General features: G+C 46.4%; 2 long non-coding RNA genes across 3 annotated transcripts; one reads left to right on the top strand and one right to left on the bottom strand.

Moving 5' to 3' along the window:
* The first annotated feature begins 1381 nt into the window (after positions 1-1381).
* LOC113603400 (uncharacterized) lies at positions 1382-10461 on the top strand. 2 transcript variants are annotated; one of them, XR_003424976.2, is made up of 5 exons: positions 1382-1748; positions 2114-2216; positions 3420-3492; positions 7990-8274; positions 10200-10461. It is a non-coding gene; the product is annotated as an uncharacterized LOC113603400 (long non-coding RNA). The 2 variants fall into 2 exon arrangements; XR_003424977.2 differs by having other exon boundaries at positions 1390-1748; positions 8039-8274.
* Positions 7907-22200, bottom strand: LOC128311792 (uncharacterized). Its single transcript, XR_008290388.1, has 3 exons — positions 21462-22200; positions 11890-12151; positions 7907-11155 (listed from the first exon to the last, which is right to left on the bottom strand). It is a non-coding gene; the product is annotated as an uncharacterized LOC128311792 (long non-coding RNA).
* Between the last annotated feature and the right edge of the window lie 5797 nt (positions 22201-27997).

Here is a 27997-nt window from a genome sequence, read left to right on the forward strand (position 1 = left end):
TCTGCGTGCTGGGAGAATCTCCTCTACCACTATTTCCGGGGACCATCTCGAAGCGGGGCTGTAACATGCGAGCAGTCCATTCGCGGCTAGAGTCAACACTGTATTAATGCTGCAAGAGCCAGGTCCACATCCTATTGAGTAACTCGAAGGGATGCCAGTTTCAAGTGGTGCTCGGGGCAAAAGAGGGCTCCCAACAGGGGCAGGCAAGCTTCTCCGCCCCTTAGGCTGCGTGACAGAGCAGACCCTAGAGTACTAGAGGTATCTGTGGCCAATACTGACGCTGTGAGGTTTCTAACACGCTTCCGGAAGAGAGATGGCAGCCAAGACCCCTGGAGTTCTGCAGAAGGCCTAGCGTTGATTCTGGGCTCTCCCAGAGATGAAGTGCCTGACCATGGGACACAGAATTGACGGTATGACCCCAGATTTGCATTATGATCTGAGTTTCATCAGGTCCAAGGAGTCATAGGCCGGGTGGGTACAGCCAGCAGTCATCCACTGTACAATAAAAAGGATACATTCACGATTTGGCCCAACCAAACCCAGACGACACAAGGACACGACATGAACAGGTGGCCCGGACTCCCACGGCACCTACTACTTTTATACCAACACGTCTCTCAACAGAGCAACGATAAAGAAGGTCTGTGGCTTTCCTTCCCGTGTAAAGAACTGTTTTGGACCTCTGTATTGTTAGGGATAAAGAAAGAAAGAATTTGCCATAGCAGCAGCCCCATATCGAGTGTCGGAGATACCACAAGTGACAGAGCAGCTGTGTGGCAGTTGGGGCTACCACGTGATTCCATTTACAGGAACCCACCCCCCCCCCTTCTCCAAGACGCGTCTGGCTTTTGCAAAGGCTGGAAATGTTCATTGGACAGAGATGTGATGGCAACCGCTATCCCTGTATCCTTTCTTTCTTCAAGGGTAACACTGATCTGTAATCCCTCTCAAAATGCTGTATTGCTTCGGATTTACTATGTTGGCCAGGATAAAGGATAGTTTCCACATGGCCCTTCCCATCAAAAGGACTTTTACCCTATCATCCAGGGAACCAATACAAAGAATCTGCTAAGGATGTGCATTTCATGTATGCATTGTGGTCCGTTTTCATTGGGAACCAGAGAAATAAACAAGGGGTTGGGTCCTTAGACTTTCCTCCCAGTGCACAGTTACAACAGGTCTCTTTGGGGGAAAGACTGGAGAACGATCTACTATGTATACTTGAAACGGCATCACAGGATCCGTCTTCAGGGGGATCCAATCCCCCCTCCTATGGCTTAAGGGTTTGTGGACGTGACTGGTGGGGACTGAGTCAGGGACAGGTATTTTCCATTGTGGCTGCTGAAATTAGCCTTCTGCTTTCCAGTGCTCCGTACTTTCTCATTATAAAAGCTTGAGAAACACTCTGGTTCATCTGCCTCACCGCTAGGAACACCATGATCTGTTAGCCAATGCCCTGTAGGTCAAGGCACGCTGAATGCCACTCTGGCCTTCCTGTCAATTATAGTAATAATGCCTCTTGCCTCTGATGTTAAGTGCTGCCACGTGGCTTTTGCCATTCCAGAATCCCCCTGTTCCTACTGGAATTAGAAAGCCTAGTTCCACGGTAATATCTTCCATTGTCAACTGGCCTTCAAAGATGTCGGTGGACCTCTCGCAAGGGAGATCTCTATTGCTCTACTGAGCGAACCATTGTCTGTGTCCTCCAGAAGTACAGAGTCAGGTGATAGGTTTTCAAGTCTTACGTGGTAAGTCCATTCTACCATCAGTATTTTCCTGAATCTTTTGTCTCCTTTAATATTCTGCCAAAGCAGTTCCGACATCATTACCTCATTTACTGTAGGTCATTCCCATGTCCAAGTATCAAGGAGCAAGTTTCTAGGTAACTAGACTGGCTCCAAATACCCTTGTCAAAACTTTGGGTCCCGAGTGATAGGTGTGTGACTTCATATCGTTAGTCCTGTATTCTGCCTCTTCTGCATATCTAATATCCCAAAGATCCACCTGCACATATGTTTCCTGATCCCTGCTGGTACAACTCAGCCCGTTCGTGGAATTGATTCTGGGTGTAGGTAATTTTCTCCTGGGGTGGGGATTATACTTCCTCATTCAGGCTGTGTGGAGATCTGACCCTGGTTATCAGCCTATGAACAACAAGTTGAGTAGAAGAGGATCTTAAGAAGACCGAGCTTCATTCTGTGAGGCACTTGCTGCAGGTAAGGTCGTGGGTTATTCCGGTATACAGAAAAGGGGAGACTGTTCTCCTCTGATAAAGGGGATGGGGCTACTTTTTCCAGCCAGGGTAATTCTGAGCAATGTTGAGACTGAAGACTCTCAAGCTCATCCAACCAGGGTTCCCCTCCCCGAGCCCCTGGTGTCTGGTCCTGAACCCCATTCTTTTTCTATCTGGCTCTGGCTTTAACACAGGAAATTTATCATGGCTGCACACTTAGCATACTTTGTGCGGCCTGTACAATTCTGAGCCTTTATAATCAGACCCTGGATCTGACGTTTATGCATAGTCTGCCCTTGGGCGGTAGAAGATGAAAACTTTAAGGTTGCCATATAGGCCCTCTGGCTTCTTCAGTGCACCATAAGGTGGCGGTGAACCATCCAGAATTTTTCGTTTCTTTTTTAAAGTTTCCGATGCCCTCAAAAGCAGTTTCTCGTGCCAGCCTTTATAATTATTATCACCCCTTATTAATTAAGTTCAGCAGCCACCTGATAATTGAAAACCTCACCTGATCACAATTAACCTCAGGTGACAGCTTTAGTAATTGCAATATCACTCATCAGGGCTTCACTAACCAATAGCAATGGGTGACTTATTACATCCAGTTGGGGGGACACGCCAGCACAAAATCCCCTCCTGAGAGTCTGCTTCTTAAGGGTCGCTTCTGGTAACAACTGCCTTAGCCTAATTTTGCTAGAAAATAGAATGTGGTACAAACACTCACGCTCTAACAATTCATTGGGGTGCGCAGTCCCAGGAAAGCAAGAGAGGGAGAAAAATGGGAAAGCAGCAGGCAAGGAGGGAGAGTAATCACGGAGGGTAATTACCAAGCCGGCCTGAGCCTTGCAAAAGCCAAAACCACTTGGTGTCACCGGATAGCACAAGAAACTGCTGTGATTCTGATCAACCCACCAGGAAAAAGAAGGGCAAACAACGTATCTAGTGTTTCCTTCTTACCGCATATTTTCGCTTGGTATTTGTGCAAAGTGTTGCTATACCCTGAGACGTCAGGGTGGTGCTAACTGGCCCCTCCAAACAGCTGACAGGGAAGCCGTAACTTCTACGGGTCCAACTCAGGCAATGTGTACATGCATCATTGTCCCTGTCCCAGCCAGGGCTGCAAAGGGTTCTCCTCACTCTGGTGGCCACGGTAGCAAAGCCAGTGACCATGTCTTTGCAATCACAGAAGCAGCAGGAGGAGACACAGGCGAGCTCTGGTCAGGAAGCAAGGCGAATGACGGAGGCCTGGAGCGACGGGGGTAAGCTGGATGCAGCAGGTCTGGGGTGCACATAGACTAGGTCAGGCATACCCTGGTTTCTTTCAAAAGGAAATGGGTACTTAGAGCACAATTGAAGCATTAGATGTATTCATTGGTCCAACGTTGTCATTGCCTCAAAAACTTTTCTTTGGGCAGCGAGGATATTTCTCTCTCTTTTAGAAGTAAATTAGGAGTTCATATTGGTATTTCTAATTAAAATGGAAGATTACAGGTCTTACTTGGGTTTATACCTGAGTCTGTTGTGCTGAAAATCTTGGTTTGTAGTGACATTAAGGAACATGCTTATTTGCTGAAGCTACAGGGTGAATGTGGTAGTTTCAAAATAAAAATACTAATCACCCCGCTCCCCGTGTCAGACCATATTAATCTTCACTTCAGTCCCAATCTCTTCAGTGCTTCTTGCTGACAGAGGAATACACATCCCTGATTTTTTGAACTCAGAGTATGTGATTTTCTTTGGCCAATAAAACCAGATGAAAGAAGAGTGATGGTCACTTCCAGGAGGAGGTTTGAAGAGCCCGAGTATCTTTTCCTTCCGCCTCAATGAGTGGCAAATATTCCACAGATGCTACCACCCGACTTGGGTCACGGAGGAAAGAGGACACAGATCGGAGCTATAGCTAACATACGATAAACATGTAGTGTGAGGGGAAAAGAAACTTTTATGATTGAAAAGCCACCAAGACTAGGGGTTGTTTATCACCATAGAAATAATCTAATCTAGGGGGCGCCTGGGTGGCTCGGTCGGTTAAGCATCCGACTTCGGCTCAGGTCATGATCTCGTGGTTTGTGGGTTCCAGCCCACATCGGGCTCGCTGCTGTCAGCACGGAGCCTGCTTCAGATCCTCTGTCCCCCTCTCTCTGCCCCTCCCACACTCGAGCACTCTCAAACATAAAAATAAACATTAAAACATTTCTAAAACAGTAGTTATTTCTTTCGAGAGAGAGAGAGGGAGAGAGAGAATCCCAAGCAGAGCCCAACATGGGGCTCCATGTTACCAACTGTAAGATCATGGCCTGAGCTGAGATCAGGAGTCAGACACTTAACCGACTGAGGCACCCAGGCGCTCCTACTTAATTTTACTTTCAAATTAAAACGTTTACACAGCTCCAAAGTCAAAATTACACAACAAATTCTGTGCAGTTAAGTCTAGGTGCCATCCCTGCCCTCCTATCCGGTTCCTTCTCTCTCCTTATAGGTCCCCATTCTTACTGGTTTTTGGTTTATCCTTCCATTATTACCTATGGATAAGATAAGCAAATATGTTTCTATATGCATATACCCCTTTTTCTACACGAAAGATAGCATATCATAAATACCGTTCTATAACTTGCCTTTCTTAACAATTTATCCTGGAAACGATTTCACAGAAGTATATAGAGATCCTTCTTATTTATTTTTACAGTTTTACACTATTCAGTTGTATGAATGCACCATAGGTATTCATGGACATCTGGGTTGTTTCCATTCTTATACTATCACAATTATTGGCAGTGGATATCCTTGTGCTATCTCATTTTATATTTTTACCAGTGTATTTTTTGAGCTAGATCCCAAAAGTGGAATTGCTATGTTAAAAGGTAGGCGAATGTATAATTTCTCTAGATGGTCCAAATTCTCCTCCAAGGGGTTGTATCCTTTTGTATTTCAGCAACGTACGAGAACCTGTTTCTGGGAGTTTTATTAATGGAACATAGTGTCAGGCCTTGGGTTTTTGCCAATCTGATAGGAAGGAAATGATATCTCGTATAGTTTTAACTTGCATTTTTCATATTCTGAGCAAGTTGAGCCTCTTCCCATATATTTAGGGGTCATGCACATCCCTTCCCCCCACAAACCATTAATATACTCTGCCCATTTTCTGCAGGGTTCTGGTGCTTTTGTTCTCAATGTTTAGAAGCTCTTTATCTGTTAGGAATATTTATCTTTCATCTATGATATAGTTTCTATTTTAAATGGTAGGATCCCTATATAGGAGAATCTGGGAACATTTAGCAAAATTACTAATGCGTCTTCCCTTTGACCCAGAAACCGCACTATGACAATGGACTTGATGTGTCAAGCTGTTGACCCAGCAGCTGCCTACCTCTGGGCTTTTTGTCATGTAAGAAAAAGAATCCTTTAAGTGACTGTACTCAGTTTCTAAAATTTTATTGTTACTTGATGCTTTCTGACTTGAATATAAACATCTGTTTTTCTAAATATCAGACTCTTGTAAATTGTATTTAAATGTTCTTCCCTGCCCCTAGGCAGGTCAAGAGCATCTATTCTCTCACTCCAATCACTATTTGTCACCTATCATTTGTCTCTTATCTTTTATTCCATTTTTCCCCCACCACGATGTTACCCCCACCCAGTGACACAACTGTAAGTCAGTAAGTAGTAACCGGCCCCCCCCCCCCCCCCCCCGCCCCGCACACAACCAGGGCTCCCAGGGAAGCAGAAGGGAGAGAGGAATGGTTTCGCTGTTTTTTTCTCCTTTCTTTCTTTGGAATGAGCCCGCTGTGACTAGCCGGTGGAGGCCTGGTACTCAGGACAGGATGACTGCTCGACCTCTGTGCGCATGCTCAGGAAGTTGTGACTTGCCTGGGGCACATGGGGAGCCTGGGCCCTGACTGGCCCCTTCTTGGGCCAGCTCAGGGCCTCCTGGGCTGTGTGTCTTCTTTGGCTATTATCCCTTTGGCCACATAAATGGTATATCTGCTCTCCCTGACCTCGGTGGAGATCACGCTATTTTGAGAGTCTGATGCTTTGGGTCAGCTCATGGCTGTGCCTGTCATTTCATATGGAGGAGTCCAGATTTGGCACTAATGTCCATAGACTCTATCCTAGAGAAATAAAAACACTAGTCCATAAGGATTTATATTCTGGGTTATTTATGGCTACACTGTTTGTAGTGGCCAAAAAAAAAAAAAAAAAAAAAGGAAACGACATAAGTGCCTATCAATAGGGCCAATAAATGATGGTACATTCATACAATGTGGCATTGTGTTGCTCCTAAAAAATGAGTTAGAGCTGGATCTATTGACCTGGAGAGGCGACAGTGATATACGGTCTTTGATAAGCCACTGCAATGAGACACCGTATGCTCCACTTTTTCTCTGGATCTTCTTTCAATAAGCAAGAAGACTTCCTTGGTTTATGTCTATGTGTGTGTTCATAGTTTTGAATATTTTGCATATGTTGGGCCTCGGTTTCTTCATGTGTTAACGGAGGAGGACACTGGGGCTTCCGTCATACAGCGACAGGGAGGGTCATAGGAGCTGCAGCAGGTGCACAGCAAAACGCGGTAAAAACAGTACCTCCCTGGTAATAAGCATTCGGTGGATCTTTGCTGTTATTATCACTGTGGCTATTTCACTTTACTATTTTTTTAATGTTTATTTATGTTTGAGCTGGGGAGAGGGGCAGAGAGAAGAGGGAGACACAGAATCGGAAGCAGGTTCTGAGCTGTCAGCACAGAGCCCAACGTGGAGCTCGAACTCACGAACTGCGAGATCATGGCCTGAGCCAAAGTCGGACACTTAACCGACTGAGCCACCCAGGCGCCCCTCACTATGGCTATTCTAAAAGAACACGGAGAAAGACGTAGGAGATATTTTCAGGCCGTTAATCCTGGTTACAATGTCAGGGGCGGGGGGGAGAAAGTCAGGAGAAAGAGACAAACCGTGATTTTCACAAAGTAGAAATATTATTTATGATCAAAATTAAAGCGAAATTGTGGAAATTAATATCCTAAGTGGTGTCTATGACGTGGTAATGAATAAGAAGCACTATATATGTGGGGGGGGGCAAAAATAAAAATATTGATTTAATTAGGTGACTGGAGTGCAGGCAATTTTTCTCTTAGATCCTGTGGTTACTTCGATGCGGTTTTTCCTATCAATTATTTGGGAGGAAGGCCTCGTATGGCTCCTGGCACACAGGTGCTCAGTAAATGGTACCAATGGCTAAATTAATTTTATTTTAATAACTGCTCCCCTCTCAGCTGCCCAGCCTTAGGCTCCCCCCGAAACACCCATGGCTCCTCACGGAGGCCCCTGCGTACCCGCTGATAATTCGTGGTTGCAGAGCTGTTTGGGTCCTGTACCGTTAAGCAACAGGGAAGCATGATTGAAACTGTTAACAATTGAACTGAAAAGGTAGCACCTGATGCGAAGGCCCCGTACCTCTTGCCGCCTCACCCTACACAGTGACACACAAGGGATGTCCTAACTTATTTTCTGACACATCACAGAGCCAATTTCCAGATTGGAGCTGCCACACCAGGGAAGGCTCCCTGGAGAGAAGATCATAAATTCTGATCTCCAATCATCTTCTCCCATTTAACCAGATGTGGCATACCAAGCTCCAGAAGTGTAGGCGAGGAGAGGCGCGGGCGGAGGTGAGGGGTGTCACTATGGCCTTGGGACAAGCACAGTGGAGAATGTCACTTGTTCTCTTAATCTCGCTTTCTGGTTTTACTGGAAATTTAGGCTTGACCATGAAGGCATTCTGTGGCTACATTTTTACCTGCCCTCTCAGGGAGGAATGAGGGCATCTGGTTCTCAGAAAACAACTCCACGCCTCATATATTATGGAAGAGTATGTAACGGGAATGGATGACGGACCTGAGGGGATTTCAGGGCTGGAATGTGCTGGATACGCCTTCGGTACTTCCTCAGACCCTCCTGACTTCACCTGCTTTATCAGATTCTGCTGGCTTCACCTGCAACTTGGGCCCCAAGCTGATTGCTCTCTCTTGGTCATCATGCCTCTCTGTAAGTTCCTCCTGAGAGTGATAAAACGCATAACCAGTGTCTCTGGTTCCTCCCATCACTTCCAGACTCAGATACAGCATCACAGCAAAGGGTATAGGATCTGGCTTTCCAAATAATTCTCAAAGGGACCCAAATGATGCCACTCAGAAATGTGCTGAGATTAACGCCACATGGGGCAGACTTTGATCGATGGGAAATAAGAGAAGGGAAGGAAACTGGCAGATACATTCTGCCTCATCCCTCTTCTGAACGGAATGCTCCCAGAGACAGTTTCTCCATATAACGTGCCTGGAGACTTCCACATGGCTGAACAATTCTCTTGTTGACAACCTGCTTTTCTCAGCTCATCCTGAGACACGGTCGGCTCAGTAATCACCGCCTTGCATTGCTTTGCAATCTGCTCCTTTCCTCCCCTTTTTCCTCACTCTTACTGCCCTAGGTTTATACAGCACAATAAGACTGGCAGCACCTAATCCCTGCTGCAGGCTCCATTCTCTAGGGTAAAGTGGTAAACAGAATAGTGGCCCCAAAAGAGGTCTATGTTCTAATCCCCGGAACCTATGACTGTGTTACCTTTCATAGTAAAATGGGTTTGCAAATACGCTTAAGTTAAATGTGTTAAGATGGGGACATTATCCTGGATTATCCAGGTGAGCCCAATGTGATCACAGGGATCCCTAAGAGAGGGAGGCAGGAGGGTCAAAGTCAGGAGAAGGTGATGTCAGGTTGGAAGCAGAGATTAGAGAGATGTAGCCATGAGCCAAGGAACGCGGGCTAGTCTAGAAGCTAGTAGAGGAAAGGATCGGCCTCCCCTGGAGTCTCCAGAAGGGACCCTAACAACACTTTGTGCCCCATAAGACTCATTTCACACTTCTGACATCTGGAACTGTCGGAGAATAAATCTGTGTTGTTTTAAGCCACTAAATGTGTGGTAATTTGTTATATCAGCCATATGAGACTAATGCAGGAACCTTGGCTAAAACAGCTCTTAAATGCCCTGGTTTCCAGCATGATCCTATTTTGCATGATTAAAGTTGAATGCCATATTGTATTTTTCCTCTCTGAATTCCTTCTGTGAACAAATCCTAATCTCTCCCCCGGCAGATGGATGCCCTGGGTGGGCTGGGGCGGAGATTTATTCTCACAAAGGTAACTGTATACATATGTGTTTAAATATACACAATCAACAAAAACAGGAAGACGGGAAGGAAATATTATTAACCATGGCAGCAGGTGACTTACTTCTTGCCTTGAACTTTTGTAGATTTCCCCTCTTATCTCCAACAGACAGACATTTTTCTATTATAGTAAAAAAAAATCATTTAAAGTGATTAGGTAAGAGACAGTCTAAGGATTTGCACTAGCCTCTGGTACTCTAGAAGTTAGTATAGAGGACGGACTACCATGAGCTGGAACGGTCAGGGTAGGCTTCATGGAGGAGGGAGGAATCAGAGAAAGACCTGGAAGGATGGGTATTGAGGGGTAGAGTAAGAGAAGGAGATATGGTGAAAGCCAAGAAAAGTGTATTTTCCCCAGGTTAATAAATAAACCCATTTGACTTAAAGGGAATGTCTGCAAAGAATGTAATCACAGTACAAAGGAAAAAAATAACGTATGCAGCATTTCCTTTTTGTTGGATATTGTAATAAGTACTCTGCTGGGTTAACTCACTTAATCTTCCCAAAAACCTCATGAGGAAGTTCTGTAATTATCCTAAGTACACAGACGAGGAAATGGAGGAGGAACTGAATGCCACGTAACTCGGCAGCAAGTTGATTGGGTCCAGATTCAAACCCCACAATCACTCAGAGCTCATGTGTGACATGGAGATTGGAGAAGAACCCTTAAGGCCTTGACAGAGCAAATGTATTAATTTTCTATTGCTGCACGTAACAGACTGAATGTTTGTATCTGTGTATCCACAGCTCATAGGTTGAAACCCAGTCCCGCGTGTGATGGCATTTGGTGATGAGGCCTTTGGGAGCCCTCACGAATGGGACCAGCGCCCCATAAAAAGAGATGCCAGAGAGACGATCTCTCTCTCCACCACGTGAGGTCACAGCAAGAAGGTGGCCATCTGCAAACCAGGAGGGGGGGTCATCACCAGGACGTGACCATGCTGGCACCCTGATCTTGGACTCCCCACCTTCCAAAACCATGGGAAATAAATTCCTGTTGTTTAAGCCACCCATGCTGTGGTATTTTGTTAAAGCAGCCTCACCCAAGACCTTGCATACCGAATTACTAAACATTTAGCAGATTGAAATGATACCCATTTATACAGCGCCGTGGGTCGGGGATTCAAGTAGGGTCAACTGGGGTTTCTGTTCAGGGTCTTGCAAGGCCCAACTCACGGTTTGGGCCAGGCAGGGATCTCCTCCGGAGGCTCTGGGGACAAATCAGCGTCCAAGCTCCGTCAGGTTGCTGGCTGCATGCGGTTCCTGTGGCTGTGGGCCGAGGTTCTGCCTCCTCTCTGCCTGTGGCCTCCTTCTCTTCTGCCAGCGGCTGGAGAAAACGCTCTGCCCCAAGGCGCGCGTCTAAATGAGGCCCAGCTGCATAATCTCCCTTTTGCTGTTTTGTGATTTCGGGAAGGCAGCCCATCCTCCTGACTGGCTTCCCTGGCGGGAGGTGTCGTAGCGGGATGCACTTAGCTGGGGTGGGTTTTGGAAGGATGTCAGGGCACAGCTGGGACTGAGGCGTGGACGGCGTGCAGACTGGAGACCAGAGCGCAGTCACAGGGCCGGACGGTGAAGGCCCAGGTTAGGGCAGGCGCGGGGGAAGACAGACCGGAGAGAAATGGGGACTGTGAATCACCCTGTAGCACTTGCAACCTTTTGGAACACCTCCGCGGCCCTTATGTCACATGAGCCTCATGACGCACCTGTGGGGAAGAAGGAAGGCATGATTCTCTCCATTTGACAAATGAAGAAACTGGCGAGTCCCTGAATCTCTGTGCTTCAAAGGTCAGCCTCTGGGTCCCTGGTCCTGGCTGCCTGACTCAGGCCCCCTGTTCCTCTGGAGTTCAGGAACAGGAATTTGGGCCTTGCTATCAGGTGCCATCGGGTTCCTGCCATTGTGTCCTCCTTGGGCCCGCGGGCAGTTCCTTCCCAAGGGAAACATCTTAGGGGAATCTGATTGGCAGGCACAGGGTGAAGATAGGGGACATTCCTTTCATGCTCCGGACCCCCCCAGCATTCTTAGGAAGGCTGTGAAGGGGGCCGAAGTGCGGGAAGGAAGGGGATAGGCCACAGAGAGAGGCTTTCTCACCCCTGTTAGGGGGAAAGGAGATGCGAGAGAGAGACTTTTTTATTTTTGTTTTTATTTTACGTTGTCACCTTGAGAAGGGAACGACAGGGGACAGAGAAGGTGGAGGGAATGTGGAGACAGAGTGAATGACACCTACTGACTGTAAGTGACACAAGTCTACCGAGGGAAAATGTGGCATTCCAGAGGAGCAGGAAGGGGAAAAAAAGTCACTCATATTCCCACCAGGTTAGAAATAACACCCTTTAAGATTTTGGAGCCAGAGAGAGAGTCCAAGTTTTGCATGTGGATATGTATGTCCTATATATGTACCTACTATTCTAGAAATCTGCTTTTGTGGTTGATCAATACCTATGATGGCTGTATGGGATGGGTCTCCAAGCAGATTCTTGCAAGGGCTGTGCCCCCTCCCCCCCATAAGCAGCGGTCAGGCACGAGCAAGTCCTGTCTCCCCCTCTCTCCAGGAAAGCCATCCACTTAGCTTGCCCTGGACAGCCTATTCTTCAGACACAAATCACTTCCAAAAAAAAAAAAGAAAAGAAAAAAATCACGCCATTAAGAAATTCAGCCCAGTCATCTCAGGTCTCAAATGCTTCCATTTTCTCCAGTCCGTCTGAAAAGGAGAGACACAGAAAGGAGAATTTTAAATGGCACATATTGATTGGCTTGGCTCACCAAAAGAAGGCACTTTACCAGCTTTTCAAATTACAATATATTCAATAGCGAAAAAGTAACTCAATTTGAGAAAGAGCTCTGACACCCCGTAGGAGTTGCTTTCTCTCCACTTAAATTATATCATGATCATTGTTCACTCATCATTCGCTGGAAGCCACTGGGCAAAGCACAGCTCCTGGCACCTAGGAGACAATCAATAAAGACGGTTGGATTAATGAGACTCTAACTGGCAGGGAAGTTCAAAGTCCAGAGACTTGGGAAATTCAATGTGGGGTGAAATGGGTTGAACGTGCAAGGTTTATCCTCTTTGGTCCCTATTGGGAAGACCGCAAGGTTTAGAATCAACCTGACCTAGGTTCAAATCCTGCCCCCTTTTACTTCGGTGAATACTTCATATCTGTGGACCTTAGTGTCCTGGTCAACAAGAGAAGAGACATCTTTCCTGGATGTTTGTTGTGAGGTTTCAAAGAGATGCTCTCCATCAAATGCATCTCCAGGGCCAGAAGAAAGAAGGTGCCTCTAGATATTGTTCTGCTGGAGATGAGGGTTTGATTTCCCAAAGGGGAGGCAGCTATATCTTGCATCCACTAAAATAGTCATTGAATAAAAAAAAAAGTTGGTTCATCTCTCTCTCTCTCTCTTTCTCCTTTTTCCTTTGTTCCTTTGTTTTATTTCTTTATACCAGAGGGAAGGTGGGGGGGGGAGGGGGGGAATGGGTGAAATAGGTGAAGGGAATTAAGAATGCACTTATCATGATGAACACTGTGCAATATATAGACTTGTTGAATCATTATATTGGACACCTGAAATTGGTATAACACTGTAGGTTAACTGCACTGAAATGAAAATTAAAAGCATAAAAAAACAAACAACAGTTGGTTCTCTTTACTTCCCAGTTCCTCATCCTTGCCTGCAATTCCAGAAGCTGCCACCAGAGCTAGAGAAATGGGTCAAGTCAGAATTGCAGTGAACTACACTGGGCCCTCCTTTTAAAGAGTACAGGGCTTTTCTGTACATTATCTCCCCCATTTTTCTGTCTTCAAATGATCTGAATGTCTTTACCCACAATAAAAGGATCCATTTGCAGGGGCGCCTGGGTGGCTCGGTTAAGCATCCAACTTCGGCTCAGGTCATGATCTTGAAGTTTGTGAGTTTGAGCCCCGTGTCAGGTTCTGTGCTGACAGCCCAGAGCCTGGAGCCTGCTTAGGATTCTCTGTCTCCCTCTCTCTCTCTGCCCCTCCCTGCTCTCTCTCTCTCAAAAATAAATAAACATTAAAAATATTTTTTTTTGAAAAGGATCCATTTGCATATCAGCTTCTCAATTACAGATCTTGCTTGACTTAACAATGGGGTTAGTCCCAATACACCCATTGTGAGTTGAAAATATCATAAGTCAACAATGCACATAATTCACCTTACCTACCAAACATCCTAGCTTAGCCCAGCCCACCTTAGATGTGCTCAGAACACTTACATTAGCCCACAGTTGGTTGTCAGCATATCATTGCTGACCCTCGCGATCGCGGGGCTGACTGGGAGTGGTGGCTGCCCTGCCCATCGGCCCCAGAGAGGACCATACACTTACTACTAGCCAGGGAAAAGATCGGAATTCAAAGTACAGTTTCTACCAAATGCATATCACTTTCACACCATCATCAGTTTGAAAAATCTTGTGTTGGGATACAGGAGTGCTGATGCATAGGGGCACTTGTTCCCCAATGTTTATAGCAGCACTTTCAACAATAGCCAAATTATGGAAAGAGCCTAAATGTCCATCAACTGATGAATGGATAAAGAAGATGTGGTTTGTATACACAATGGAATACTACTTGGCAATGAGAAAGAATGAAATCTGGCCATTTGCAGCAATGTGGATGGAGCTGGAAGTATTATGCTGAGTGAAATAAGTCAGTCCGAGAAGGACAGATATCATATGTTTTCACTCATATGTGGATCTTGAGAAACTTAACAGACCATGAGGGAAGGGAAGGGGAAAAAAAATAGTTACAAACAGAGAGGGAGGGAGGCAAACCACAAGAGACTATTAAATACAGAGAACAAACTGAGAGTGGTTGGGGGGTGGGGCTGGAGAGAGGGAAAATGGGTGATGGGCATGGAGGAGGGCACTTGTTGGGATGAGCACTGGGTATTGTATGTAAGCCAATTTGACAATAAGTTATATTAAAAAGAAAAAGAAAAAAATATTGTGTTGAATCATGGTCAGCCAGGGGCCATCTGCACTTTACTGTCAAAGTTGTAGGCTGATTGGTTGCAGGTGATAAAGAAGAGAGTAGGGAGAAAATCTTTGCAAGTTTCTAGGTTCCTGCATTTGGGATCAGTTGCTGACAGCCTGGGAGAGACTTTCTGCTAAATGTTCTAAGATGCTTATTGAGCTTCTGGAAGATAAGCGGTTAACTCTTAGGTCAAATATTGGAATTAAGAACAAAGGTCATGGTGACCTGAAAAAGGATTTTCTTTCTTACTTGCATAGGGCTTTCATTTTTAATTTCTTTTTATTCAATTAATTTCATGCTATTTCATTTCTTTCATTTATTCATTTCTTTCATTTCATTTTCCTTCAAACATTTATTGGTGCAATATTGTGAGTAGCATTGCTGTAGCTAGGCCCTGGGGATTTTTCTGGGAACAAAACAAATGAAGCCTTTGCCTCTTGGAGTTGAGATTCTGCTGGGGGAGACAGACAGTTGAACAATAAACATAAGATAATGGCAGGCAGTAATAAATGTTCCAAAGGAAAAAAAAAAAAGCAAAGTAAGAAGCTAGACTGTCATGGAGGCAATATCTGGGCAAAGTAACCGAGTACAAAGGCAGAGTAAGCCTTTGTAGATATCTGGGGGTGAAGGAATGTTCCAGGCAAAGAAGTAGAAAGTGCAAAGGCCTGAAGTCAGGGGCATGTGTTGTGGCGATGAGGAGCTAGGAGGCCAGTGTGACCGGAGTGCGCTGAGCACAGGGGAGAGCAGAGGGACGTAAAGTTGGAGACGTGGCCCAGATTGCACGGACCTTTAGAGGATGTAGTATCGACCTGGGATTCTATGCCAAGTTTGGGAAATTGTTAAAAGGTGTTATAAGCGGGATGACTTATATCCTCCCCCCTCCAATTAGTACCTTGAAGCCCTAACTGCCCATACCTCATAATATGACTGTATCTGGAGACGGATTTTGAAGACGATGAAACTGCAATGAGGCCATTACCGTGAGCCCTAATCTAGGATGACTGATGTCCTTATACGAAGAGGAAATTTGGACACAGAGAGAGATACCAGAGACACATGGGGATAGAGAAAAGACCATGTGAAGACCACAAGTCGAGGAGAGAGGCTTAAGAAGAAACCCAAACTGCCAACACCCCAATCGTGGACTTCCAGCCTCCACGACTGTGAGGAAAGAAATCTATTGTGTGTGCCAGGCAGTCTGTGGTATTCCGTTATGGCAGCTCTTAAAACAAACACAAAGGGTATCAAAGCACAGACTGCCATAATCTGGCTTTAATTTTCAAACGATCACTCCAGCTGCTGTGAAAAAAGGGCCATGGTGGGGAAGAGTGGAGGCAAGGAGGCCAGCTAAGAGGCTGCTGCAGTGACCCAGGTAAAATGGGGCTGTGGGCTGGACTGTACCAGTAGGAAAAGAGGTGATGAGAAGTCCCGAATCCAGACAAACCTTGCAGGAAGAGCTAACGGGATTTGTGGGAAAGAGGAAATGGACATGCTGGCCAAGTCAGGCTTGTTCAGGATGTCCACTCAGGCACTGGCCAAAAGCATCCAATCCCTTGTCCCCCCAAGAGGTTCTGGGTACTGCGACAAGATCTTAAAAAAAAAAAAAGTCCTAAGATTTTACAGCCAAACTGATCTTACAAGGAACAAAAGGCAGAGGCTACTGAAGGAAAGGAGATCCTAGGATAGTTCTAGGGTCAGAATGCTTGGATTTAAATCCTGGATCCACTTCTTACTGTGTGACTAAGGGCAAGTTATTGAAACATTCTAAATGTCAGTTTCTTCATCCATGCAATGAAGACGACAATATCCACCTCGTGGGCCTGTTGTATGAATTGGTGTATTTATGTAAAGCTCTCAGCATAGATTTGTCCTATAGTAAATGGTATGTATTGGTTAGCTCTTGCTGTGTAACAACCACCCCCCCATCAACTCAGTGGCTTATACAAGAAGCATGTATTATTGCTCACGAATATGCATGTCAGTTATTTTTTTAAGAGGACCAAGAAGGACCAAGGACATAAGATCTGTTTCCAAAGGACCTGTGAACTAGGCAAACAGTGGAAACACACACATAAAGCTCACAAATCTTCGCACAGGTTGTAGGAGCTTGTAAGGATGCACTGGGACTGGCTGGGAGACACGAGTTCTGGTCCAGTTGTGGGATTTGGGGCAAGATCCTTCCCTCACTGTGCCTCAGTTTCCATATATAAGGGAAGGAGTTGGATCAGACAATCTTGAGAATTTCCTCCAGATAGGGATTCCCTTGAATGGATGTAATACTACCTGCCTACCTGTGGCTTGAACAAATGGGAGTGGTATTATGCAAACGTGGAGCTAAGCAGTCCAGGACTCAGTGATACCTGCTGTCTCCCTGCTCTGACACCCTTAGAGGGCTGGCTTGTCATCTCAGTCCCAAGGCAGTCACTGTGCCTCCAAATATCGTACCTTTGTTCTAGGTAGGTAAAAGGGAAGGGACAGAAAGAGAGTAAAGGTTCATACCCACAGAGTCTGTTTCTATTTGTAAGAAAATCAAAGACTTCCCTGTGAGCCCCATCCTGATGATTTATGCTTGTCTTTTTATTTTTTATTTATTAAAATTTTTTAAATTAATTTATTATTTTGAGAGAGAGAGAGAGCAAGTGCACAAGCAGGGGAAGGGCAGAGAGAAGCAGAGACAGCATCCCAAGCAGGCCCTGTACCATTAACACAGAGCCTGATGCAGAGCTCGAACTCACAAACTGTGAGCTCATGACCTGAGCTGAGATCAAGAGTCGGCTGCATGGGGCAGCTGGGTGGCTCAGTCGGTTAAGCGTCCGAATCTGGCCCAGGTCACGATCTCGCTGTTCCCAAGTTCAAGCCCCGCATCAGGCTCTGTGCTGACAGCTCAGAGCCTGGAGCCTGTTTCAGATTCTGTGTCTCCCTCTCTCTCTCTGTCCCTCCCCCACTCATGCTCTGTCTGTATCTCTCAAAAATAAATAACCATTAAAAAAAAAAGAATCAAACTTAACCAACTGTGCCACCCTATGCTTGTCTTTTTAACCAGAGCTGTTCTCCATAGCTGCCCAAGTAGAAGGTAGCTACAAGTTCTGAACAGGAGTTGGGTCAGTAAATCATGCTGCTGGCTGCAAACACTAACTACACATTCATAGAGTCCCATGGGAGCACCCTTGGGTCCTCAGACCCACAGGGAACTCTGGCCAGTCAGAGTTGTCCCTCTGGTAACATTTCCCATATGATTTCATGGGACTATAAATTCTTTTTTTTTAATTTTTTTTTTAACATTTATTTATTTTTGAGACAGAGAGAGACAGAGCATGAACGGGGGAGGGGCAGAGAGAGAGGAAGACAGGATCAGAAGCAGGCTCCAGGCTCTGAGCCGTCAGCCCAGAGCCCGACGTGGGGCTCGAACTCACGGACCGCGAGATCGTGACCTGAGCTGAAGTCGGACGCTTAACCAACTGAGCCACCCAGGCGCCCCAATATAAATTCTAAAAAAGACAAGGACACTGCTTGCTCGTTCTCACCCGGATCTTCAGAACCTGGTCCAGGGCCTGGCCCATCAGAGTTGCATGGCAAGCATTTGTGAATGAACAAATCGCTCATCAGTGTGTATAGATTTCAATGGACGGGGCACTTGGGGCATGAGGGATCTGGATAATTGGATTTTCTGGCAGCCTGAGGCTGAAGCAGAAAAGCTTATGATTTCAAATTAATTCCAGCGACACTGAGTGCCTTCCGCATCCATAGCTCCAAGGTAAAAACACACGTGCTGTGTATGTGTAATGGTCGGGGTCTCAGCAAGAAAGACGGCGCCGTCAGGGTGAGGGTGGGGCTTGAGGAGGCTCCACTCACACAGGCGTGACAGGCTTAAGGGAAACCAACAAAGGGTGCCGGAGTCCCCCTTGGGCCAGCAGTGCTGGGGAGCCCTGCCGTCCCTGGGGGCACAGGGGAAGGGGAGGGAGTGGATCCCCCACAAGATGAGAGCCAGAGCAGGAGCTGGAGCTGCAGCAGATGTCCTGGCAGGCGCCGTGGCCTCACACAGGGGAGCCCCGCCCCCCGGCCACTGTGCACAGAGAGAATGAGCACTCTGCCTCTGCTTCCCCCCCCCCCCCCCCCCCCCCGCGCCACTGCTCACCTGCTGGTGCATTTCATCTGCCAAACCCTCCTGGGAACCAGAGGAGGGGGGAGCCTACTGCGGTCAAACCCCAGGGGGGCACAAAGCAGGGAGGGGAAGGGTTGGGGGAGGGTTGCGTTGGGGGCAGGTGGACATTAGCGTCCACTTCTGCATAGTAGAACAGAGGCCTGGAGTAGTTCAGTCCTTTGTCCAAGTTCACATGGCTTGGGAACGGCCAAGCCAGGACTAGTGCTCAGACCACCTGACTCCCATTCCAGTGCTCGTTCCCAGCTCCTCGCCACCTCCTACTGCAGCCTACTTGAGAGACAGCCTGCTCATTCCTTTTGCTTCTGGATTCTTCTCGGGAGTGAGGAGACCTGGGTGGAAAGCACTGCCTTTCTGGGCAGGAGAATGAATTCTGCAAAACGTAGATTGGAAATTGGCTGGGGGTGTTCTGTTTAAGCCTTTTTAAGAGTGGAAAGAAAATTATGTCTGCAGTCAGCAGGGCTGAGTACTAGGTGGGCCCCCACTGACAACGCGTATTATTTATTGAGCCTCTGTTATGTGCCAGGCACTGTCCTAAATGCTTCACACACATCATAACCCTCAAAGGAAGGTATTATTATTTCCATTTGCCTGGCTCCAAAACAGAAGCATGGAGAGGTTAAATTACTTGTGCAAGGTAGAGCTAGGATTCAAAATCAAGACTGGATACAAAGGCCAAGATCCTACTTTTACTCTCATGGTTGCCCTTCAGAGGACTGCAAGCTGATTTTGACCCATTTGGACCCCAAAATTTTGTAAAAAAAAAAAAAAAATGAAATCAGTGGCCAACAGCTTAAAATTGTGTGCCATTTCACATAAAAACCCGAATTTCCAACTTCTATCGAAAAATGGGAAGATTGGAAACCCTGGGCCCATATTCTCATACGGCAACAATCGACTAACACTGAGTGACAGCTACCTCCTTTAAATGGGAGATCTGCTCTCATTTTGCCCTAGTCCTCACCACTCCCTACTGTCCAACACTGAGGCTGCAAATCCGCTGCCATTCCTCATCTGCTTTCCCATAGGTTCTCTTACACCCAGGCCACTCCATTTATTTACATTGCCAGCTTGGCTGCAGTAGGTGTTTGGGCTGTGCCCACATCACTGATACAAGATGATCTACTGGGGTGACAGAAGCAAACATTTGACCTTCTGTTAATGTGTCTGATCTCATTCATGCTTTTTTTTTTAAAGTTTATATTTAAAGTTTTCTATTTTTCAAGTTTATTTATTTTAATTTTTTAATTTTTATTTTGAGAGAGAGAGAGAGAGAGAGAGAGTGAGAGCAGGGGTGAGGAGTAGCGGGGGAGAGAGAGAAAGAGAGAGAGATCGACAGAGAGAAAGAGAATCTTAAGCAGATTCCATGCTTAACGCAGAGCCTGACACAGGGCTTGATCCCATGACCTGGAATCATGACCTGGGCTGAAACCAAGAACTGAATGCTCAACCGACTGAGCCACCCAGGCGCCCCCTGATCCCGTGTGCTCTTAATGTTTATTTTCATGTTTTACTGTATATTTAATATATTAATACAACAGTCACGACTGTATTTTATAAATGAATTTTATGCATGTGTCCTGGAGCTATTGCTCAGAATATTTTCCTGATAGGGCTCTGAGATAGAAACGTTTGAAGACCACTGCTCTTAATCCCTGCTTGTATGGTAGTTACGAGACACTGTAGAAATCCCTTTGATTTTCTAGGCCTAGATTTTTTTTTCATCTGGAAAACGGGGATATTGATACTGCCTACCTTGAAGAGTTGTTGCAAAATTCTAAACGCCCAGCAAAATGTAAAGTGCTGAGCCATAAAAGCAGAAGGCCACCCTGGGAGACGTAACTTGGCACAGCCAGCCATGTGGTGGCCACTCCTCTTATTTTAATGTCAACCTGGAAGGGGGACCGGAAGCTTCCCTGTGGGGTGTTGAGTCGTAAAGCCTGGGCTGCTGGCTGACCTGGTCCAACCCCCTGCACAGCAACAAGGATTGATTTCCACGTTCGTTAGTGTGTTGATGCACCCCGGAGGAAGACAACCTCTCTGCTCTCATTAAAGAGAAGCAGCCGGCCCATTTCTGTTCACCTTCCCCTCACCTCCAGCCTCCACCCGATATCCCAGAAAGACTTCTTCTCATTTCCTTCAACCCCGATGGTCTCCCCTGTCCCTGGGTTCATTCTCACTTGGGGAGAGTATAGATTTAAAGGTGGATTCAGACACACAGGTGGGGGTGTCAGCACAGTTAAAGCTCCCTCCCACCAGAAGGGGAGAGATGAACTTGAGATCAGGCACTTCAAAGCTTCTTGAGGGCATCTCTGCCAGAGATGGGGCCTAGGCCTCCTGGGGGGTGGGCCCTTTGGTGGACTTAGGGGGTTAGACCGTGAACATTGAGTGAGTCTGTGGGACACTCGCTCCTTTCCTTCCAACGCCAAGGATGAGTGTACAATTGTTCAAATCCCCAAAGTACGGAGAGAGAATGTTAGCTAGGACCACAGCCTACTAAGTAGTGGAGTATGGATGATCAAATGTCCTGCTTTGCCTGGGACTGAGAGGTTTCCTGGGATATGGGACTTTCAGTGCTAAAACTGGGACAGTTTAGGGCAAACAGAAAAGGTTGGAGAGCCCAGATGGAGCCAGAATTCAAACCTTTACAATCTGTCTCTGAAGCCCACATGCTAACCCACTCCTCTGCAGTGCCTTGAGTAAGGACAGAGAGAGCCACCAGGGGTATGTGCAGTGTGGCAGGCAGTGAACCCCCGGAGGAAGAAAGAGAAGGAGCCTCATTTATAGGGACCAGCTCTCTGTGTTATTTTTCTGAGTGTGGCAGGAGACAGTAGAGAAAGTGGCTCTCTACCCACCTTGTTTGCAAAATGAGATTCCAGTAGAGAAACGGCCAGAGCGTGTGCAGATCCTATGAGCTCCTGTTCATAGAACATCTTTCCATTTATAACTTTAGACCAAATGCTGGTGAGGTAGGTTTTCATAGATGAGGAAATCAGAGCTTTGAGAGGCTCAGAAATGTGCTCAAAGCTCACCTTAGTCCTTTGCCCTGCTGTTAAAAAAAAAAATTCCATAGGCCAGGAAGCTCATAAACAGTTGAAATTCATTGCTCACAGATCTGAAGGCTGGAAGTCCAAGATCAGGATGCCTGCTTGGTTGGATGAGGGCCCTCTTCTGGTTGCAGACCTCTCACCATATCCTCATATGACAGAACGGGCTAGGGACAGAGAGACGTGGGATCTCCTTTATGAGGGTGCCAATCCCGCCTTCACAAAGCCTCCACCTTCACGACCGAATCCTTTCCCAAAGGTCCCACTTACTAAAACCATTCCTTTTGGGGGTTACTATTTCAACATTTGAATTCTGGGGGACACAAAGATTCAGACTGTGGCATCCAAGCGAAGAGCTGGCCCTAAGTCATGGAGAATTATGAGAGATCTCTTTATGAGCACTAAGCCATTCACGAGGGCTCTACCCTTGTGGCAGAAGGAAATAGATAACCCTCTGTTGAAAGTAGTAGACTTCGCACTTGACCTTAGGTCTTTTTGCCCCCAGTGCCCATGGTTTCAACCATTAGGCAATACTGTCTCTCCAGGAGGATTTCTTAAAACATAGAGTCATTTCCTATTATTTTTTAAATGTTTTTTACATTTACTTATTTTTGAGAGAGAGAGAGAGACAGAGCACAAGTGGGGGAGGAGCAGAGGGAGAAGGAGACACAGAATCTGAAGCAGGCTTCAGGCTCTGAGCTGTCAGCACAGAGCCCAATGTGGGGCTCGAACCCACAAACCGTGAGATCATGACCTGAGCTGAAGTCGGGCGCCCAACCAACTGAGCCATCTGGGTGCCCCTCATTTCCTATTATTGTTATAACTCAAAGCTGGCAGGGGAGGAAAGTAGGTGGGTGAGAGCTCTGTTCAATCTTTCTGTGCCTTTTGAGTATATTCTCGACTTTCTGCTATTGGCTGCTGGTGTTAAGGCAGGGAGAGTGAGCCAAATTTCAGTGTCTCATATTTCCTTGTTACTAACATCTGGTCAGAAAAGGTCAAAGTTGTTAAATGCAACACGGTCTTGGAGGTGTCTATGGATTTTATTACCCCCCCATCCTGCACCCCCACTTCTCGAGCCTTGTCTGAGCCTTTTCGGGTGTGTGTGTTGGGGGTGGGGGTGTTACCACACATGTGCACACCCTGGGTTTAATTTCTCAGTGTTACAGACTGTAAAAAAGTTAGGCTTTGTAACACTGCCTACGGTCAAGAGCCAAAATTAAAGTGTTATTTAAAATATATGAGAGAGACTGATAGTCATAGCTTTGAAAAGTATGATACCATCTTGACTGTAAAATACTACCTCTTTGGGAGATCCAATCCAAAGAAAAGTTTTCCTCTAGGTCCTGTTAATACGTGAAGCTCCAATCACAAATCTGAGCAGAAGTCAATTCAACATTGAGTGAACGTCTCCTATGTGTCAGGCTCTGTGCTAGGTGCTGTGAGGATAGAAAGATGACATTGACTAGGATCTTTCCCTCATCCAGTCCCCAGGTCATTGAAGGAGACATTATTATACTCCAGGGTAGAAACAAAGAAAGGGACAGTATTCAGTCAGGGGCAATGGCCTGAGCAAAGATCTAGAGGGTGAAAACTAATTACACTTGGGACAGGGAAAGAGCCTCTTTGGCTCACAGTGCACTGAGGGAACAAAGACACAGAAAATGCAGGTCCCTGCGGGAAGGAACACCCCCCTGACGTCAGACCTCATTCCTGAAGATATGGAGATGCATATATAAGCCGGAAATAGGCCTCAGGAGAATCTGATGGTCAACCGTAAGAGTTAAATGTTGATAAAACCCAAAGAATGACACAAACTCGGGTAATTGCCAAACCTAGGGCACAGATGAAGCGGTCAGACGTTCAGCTGGGGGAGCGCGCTGCACGGGCTGGAGGAGATGTAGCATGCTTCGCAGGCAGAACGGGAATTCAACCTAGAGGTGGCCTTTGGAGAATGGAAAGAATTTCCTTGGCGGGAGAGGACGGCCAGGGGCATTCTGAGCGGAGGGAGTTTCGGGAAGAAGGGTGGGGTGGAGGGAAGGAGGTATACCTGGGGTGTGTGAGTTCCCTGGTTAGACTAGTGCAGAAGGGTCTGCTCTAACTCCCCCCACCCTTGGGCAAGTGATCGACGGGGTGATGAAGGGTGACCAGGTGTTGGGGGCAGATAGCTCTGGGCTGGGTTGAACTCTGATTTCACTCTAACTGGTTGAACTCTAACTCCTTAACTGATTTTAAGTCACCTCTCTGTACCTCCCTTAGCCCCGGTTTCCTCATTTGCAGAAAGGCCTGAACCAGACTTCCTTTGCAGGGCTGCTGTGAGGGTTAGAGCTTTACGTCCGTTAGAGCGCTCTGTGGGCAAGTCATAGCGAGTCCCAAGTCACCTGGCCTTCTACTTTGCACCCCCTACGTCTGCTTCCCTCTCAGGAGATAGGATCACACTCAGGCATTGCTTGGCGGCAAGAAAAGAAGACAGCGCCTCCTCGCGGCTTTCTTGTATGCGTGAGGAAATCTCCCAGAAGCCCCTGCAGGTCACGTGCTCATTCTGAGTCACTCACTGACAGAGGGGGTGGGGCTTCCCTTAAGGCCAATCGGGCTGGGCAGTGAGCCGGGAGGCGAGGGCGCTTCCAGTCCCGGAAGGGGCGGTGCCCGCTGCACTTCCGGGAGCAGCCGCATAGCTGCGGTGGGGTGCGGGACCCCAAGTGCCCCGTTTGGTGACAGTTTGCAGAATGCGGGCACAGGTGGCAGAGGAGGCCACGCAGATCACAGGGCTCAAGATCCCTTTCCTTGATGTTGTCTGGGTCACTAAACTTGGAAATAAAAGGGAAGGGTGAAAAAGAAGCAACATTCTGAGAGAACTGAGCAGCTCAGAGTGGTTGGTATCAAAATCATAATGTTGTCCATAAAGTTCTTTGAAATCCATAAAGGCTTTTTCCCTCCATTCTTCTCCAGGGCATAATAACCTATCCCTTTTCATTTATTCTTCACAAGCACCCGGGCTTCCATCAGGGACGGTTTACAGCCCTTCCTGCTACTTGTTTCTACCATCCGGAGGTGTCCTGTGGTTGGTGCCCCCAGTGACTGCGAACGTGGTGGGACAGGTCTCCGCTCCAGCACCGCATGGCGCGTAGCTTGCGCCAGGGTGGGCAAGCTAGCCTCTCTGTGCTTGTCCTCAATGGGTCCCGGTTCCCAGGAGACAAGCACCAGCCCTACTGGTTGCATACAGTTTGTTCTTCTCGGTCTGCATGAGGTGGCCTGTTGAAGATAGGGAGGATTTGTGAATCCTGCAGGATCGGAGTCTTGCCACTTCCTGCCATCTCATCAAAGAGCAGAACATAGAAATAGGCTACATGAAGGGAGAGAACGTGCAGCTTAATAAAAAGCACGCACTCCATAATGTAAGGAAATTACAGTATTATTACATTCCAGCACAGCAACAAGATATAAATAGATACTAATAAGTAAAATTAGGTTAATTGCTGAAAAAAGTACAATTCATAATAGGGTTGCATTATATAAATGTTTGCACATGTAAATGTCGTTTAATATACATGGACTTCGCTGCGTTGGCATGAAAAATTGCCGGCTCTGCTGTAATTAGCTGTGTGATCTCAGGCAACTCTTCCCCTTTCTGAGCCTCAATTTCATTGGCTATAAAATGAGGCTAATAATTTCTTTCTTGTAATAAAGAACAGATGAGGTAATGTGTGAAAGGGCTTTGAAAACTGGAAAGCCCAATACATTCCTTAGGTATTTAATAATTATCGTAACTAATAATCATCATAACTAATAATCATCCACAATAAAAATATATTCAAGGAAATCATAAAGACTCATTGTTTGAAATACCAAACTAAAAAGTGATCCAGAAGTACTAAATTCATGTTTTTCTTTACAACAGTGTCTACAAATTGGAGACATTTGATTTGCTTTTTTTAGATACTGGGTTTTTTTTGTTTTGTTTTGTTTTGTCTTGTTTTTGTGTGTTGTTTTTTTTTTTAAGAGAGAGACAGAGTGCAAGCGGGGGAGAGGAGCAGAGGGAGAGAGGGGAAGAATCTTAAGCAGGCTTCATGTGGAGCCCAACGACACAGGGCTCAGTCCCACGAGCCTAGGATCATGACGTGAGCCAAAATCAAGGGTCGGATACTCAACCAACTGAGCCATCCAGGCATCCTGATACTTTTTGATTAACAACAAATTTGGCCCTCACAGCATCTTTAGGGACTGAACAGCAACTGGTGGGTTGTTTTGGACAGAAACCTGGATGGCCCAATCTCCTTGATTAAGGTAGCTACCTTTATGAATGTATTTTCTGGGTAAACATGAAAACCGGATTAAATCGGGCACTTCATTTTGGATAAGGAAACGTCAGGGCCCTGTGGGATGAACTGTTTATAGTCTTACTACAGAAATGGATGCACTATTTATACTTAAGAGTTCTGCTATCTCAAACCATGGCCCTTTGCTTCTCACTTCAAGTTCATTCACAGAGCCATCACCAGGGAGGGAGTCAGTTATTGTGGGTTAAAAGCAACTAATGTCAGACCCCTGCTGGCCTAATATGGTACTGCATGGGCAAACGCAGTCTGGTTCCTGTTAATGGGGAAATTAGCTACAGGGGCAAGAGAGTGGAGAAGCCAAGGATTCAGTGTGGCCTAATTTATATCTAGGTGTCACTATTCATCAAAATGTGTGCCAAAATGGGAGCAAGAAGAAAGGTCGACCTCGAATGGAGAACAACAGCTCTTGAGGGGCAACCAGGGATCATAAGCTGCAGTTTAGAGCAGCTCCCCCTTGGTTGCTAACAGCACATAGAATGTGACACTTTTTCTTCACTGTGCTTTCAAACTCATTGTTGATTGCATGCTCTCACTTCTCACAGGGAAAAAGCTTTCCCCCCAGCTTTTTCATTCTGCCTCTCAAAAGCAAGGAGGAAGGCCTCTGAAGAGTGAAGGTCAAAATACAGTGCTCAATAATATATGTGATGGGACCACTATACTAGGAGGTGGGATATGCTGGTATAAGGAGCGCCTAGAATTACAATGCGTTTCCTTCTGTGGTCTAAGCTCTTTCCTGCTCTCTCATGAAACGGAAGTAAAATGGCACCTGCCTCTGCAAGGAAAATGGAGTCCAGGGTAAAGGAAGCACACAGCAGCCCAGGGAGGCACAGAAGAAACCCCAACAAGAAAAGAACCCCTGATGAAGAGAGCACAGCTCTTGCTTTGAGGGAGAGGACTTTTTTTTAATGTTAATTTATTTTGAGAGAGGGCAAGCATGGGCGGGGGAGGGGCAGAGAGAGGGAGAAAGAGAATCCCAAGCAGGCTCAGCACCGCCAGCACCGAGCCTGACATGTGACTTGATCTCATGAGCCACGAGATCATGACCTGAGTCGAAATCAAGAGTTGGACGGACACTTAACTAAGCCACCCGGGTGCTCCGAGGAAGAGGAGCTTGATCAGTGCTCCTGGCTGGTAGAAATCAGAGCAGGAATGGAGAGTCCATTTTGGAGGAGCAGAGGTTGGAGAGTGGCAAAGTGGCTGACGTGCCAGCTCAACTCCCAACCTAGTGGTTTTGGCTGCAGTGAACAGGTAAACCCCAGGGAGCAGAACCAGAAGTTGGGAGTGGGGAGCCATGAGGGATGGGGAGAGTCAGTCCACTTTCTCTGCTTTAACATGGTCGAGCAGATGAAGTCTTCTTCTTTTGCTCAGGCCAGAAAGCTCTGAGGAGGGTTTCCAATGATCCAAAGTCAGGGCCTTACCTCATTGGGTCCTAGCGTCCCCATGACTTGAAGGTCACAGAGACAAAATGGTCTTGCACTATGATTAAGGGTGTTTTTCAGCCAACCCTTCCTCTTCAGGGTTTGTGCCTGTTCAGTTTGGCTTGAGTGATGCAAATCCATTCTTCCCAGTAAAACAAAATCATCATCTCATTAGCATCCCCGAGAATGTTCTGTGATTACAGGAAGGAAAGCTGTGATTGCCAATCTAAACAGGGAGAACTTGGTGATTTTCAAAGGCACTGTTGGCTGCACTGAGCAGGCAGTAAGAAACCCACCCTCAATTTTCTGTACGGTGCTCCTCTACACGGTCAGACTCTAAAATACTCAGCTATCCTCCTGTTGATGAATACTTAAGTCATCACCACATTTCTGCCATTAGAAACAACGTTACATGAACACTCTATGCAAAAAGCTTTGTATATGTGTCATATTTCTTTGTTAGAGAGATCTAGAAATGGGATTGGATACCACCAAATTTCCTTTTGAAAATCTTTTTTCATACTTCATCAATTTGTTATAGTAATGCTAATATTGATTATAACTATTTTATTTGAGGGCTATTTGCCAGGCA

Source organism: Acinonyx jubatus, chromosome D1 (assembly GCF_027475565.1).
Source record: "Acinonyx jubatus isolate Ajub_Pintada_27869175 chromosome D1, VMU_Ajub_asm_v1.0, whole genome shotgun sequence".
In the NCBI taxonomy this organism is placed as follows: Eukaryota; Metazoa; Chordata; class Mammalia; order Carnivora; family Felidae; genus Acinonyx; species Acinonyx jubatus.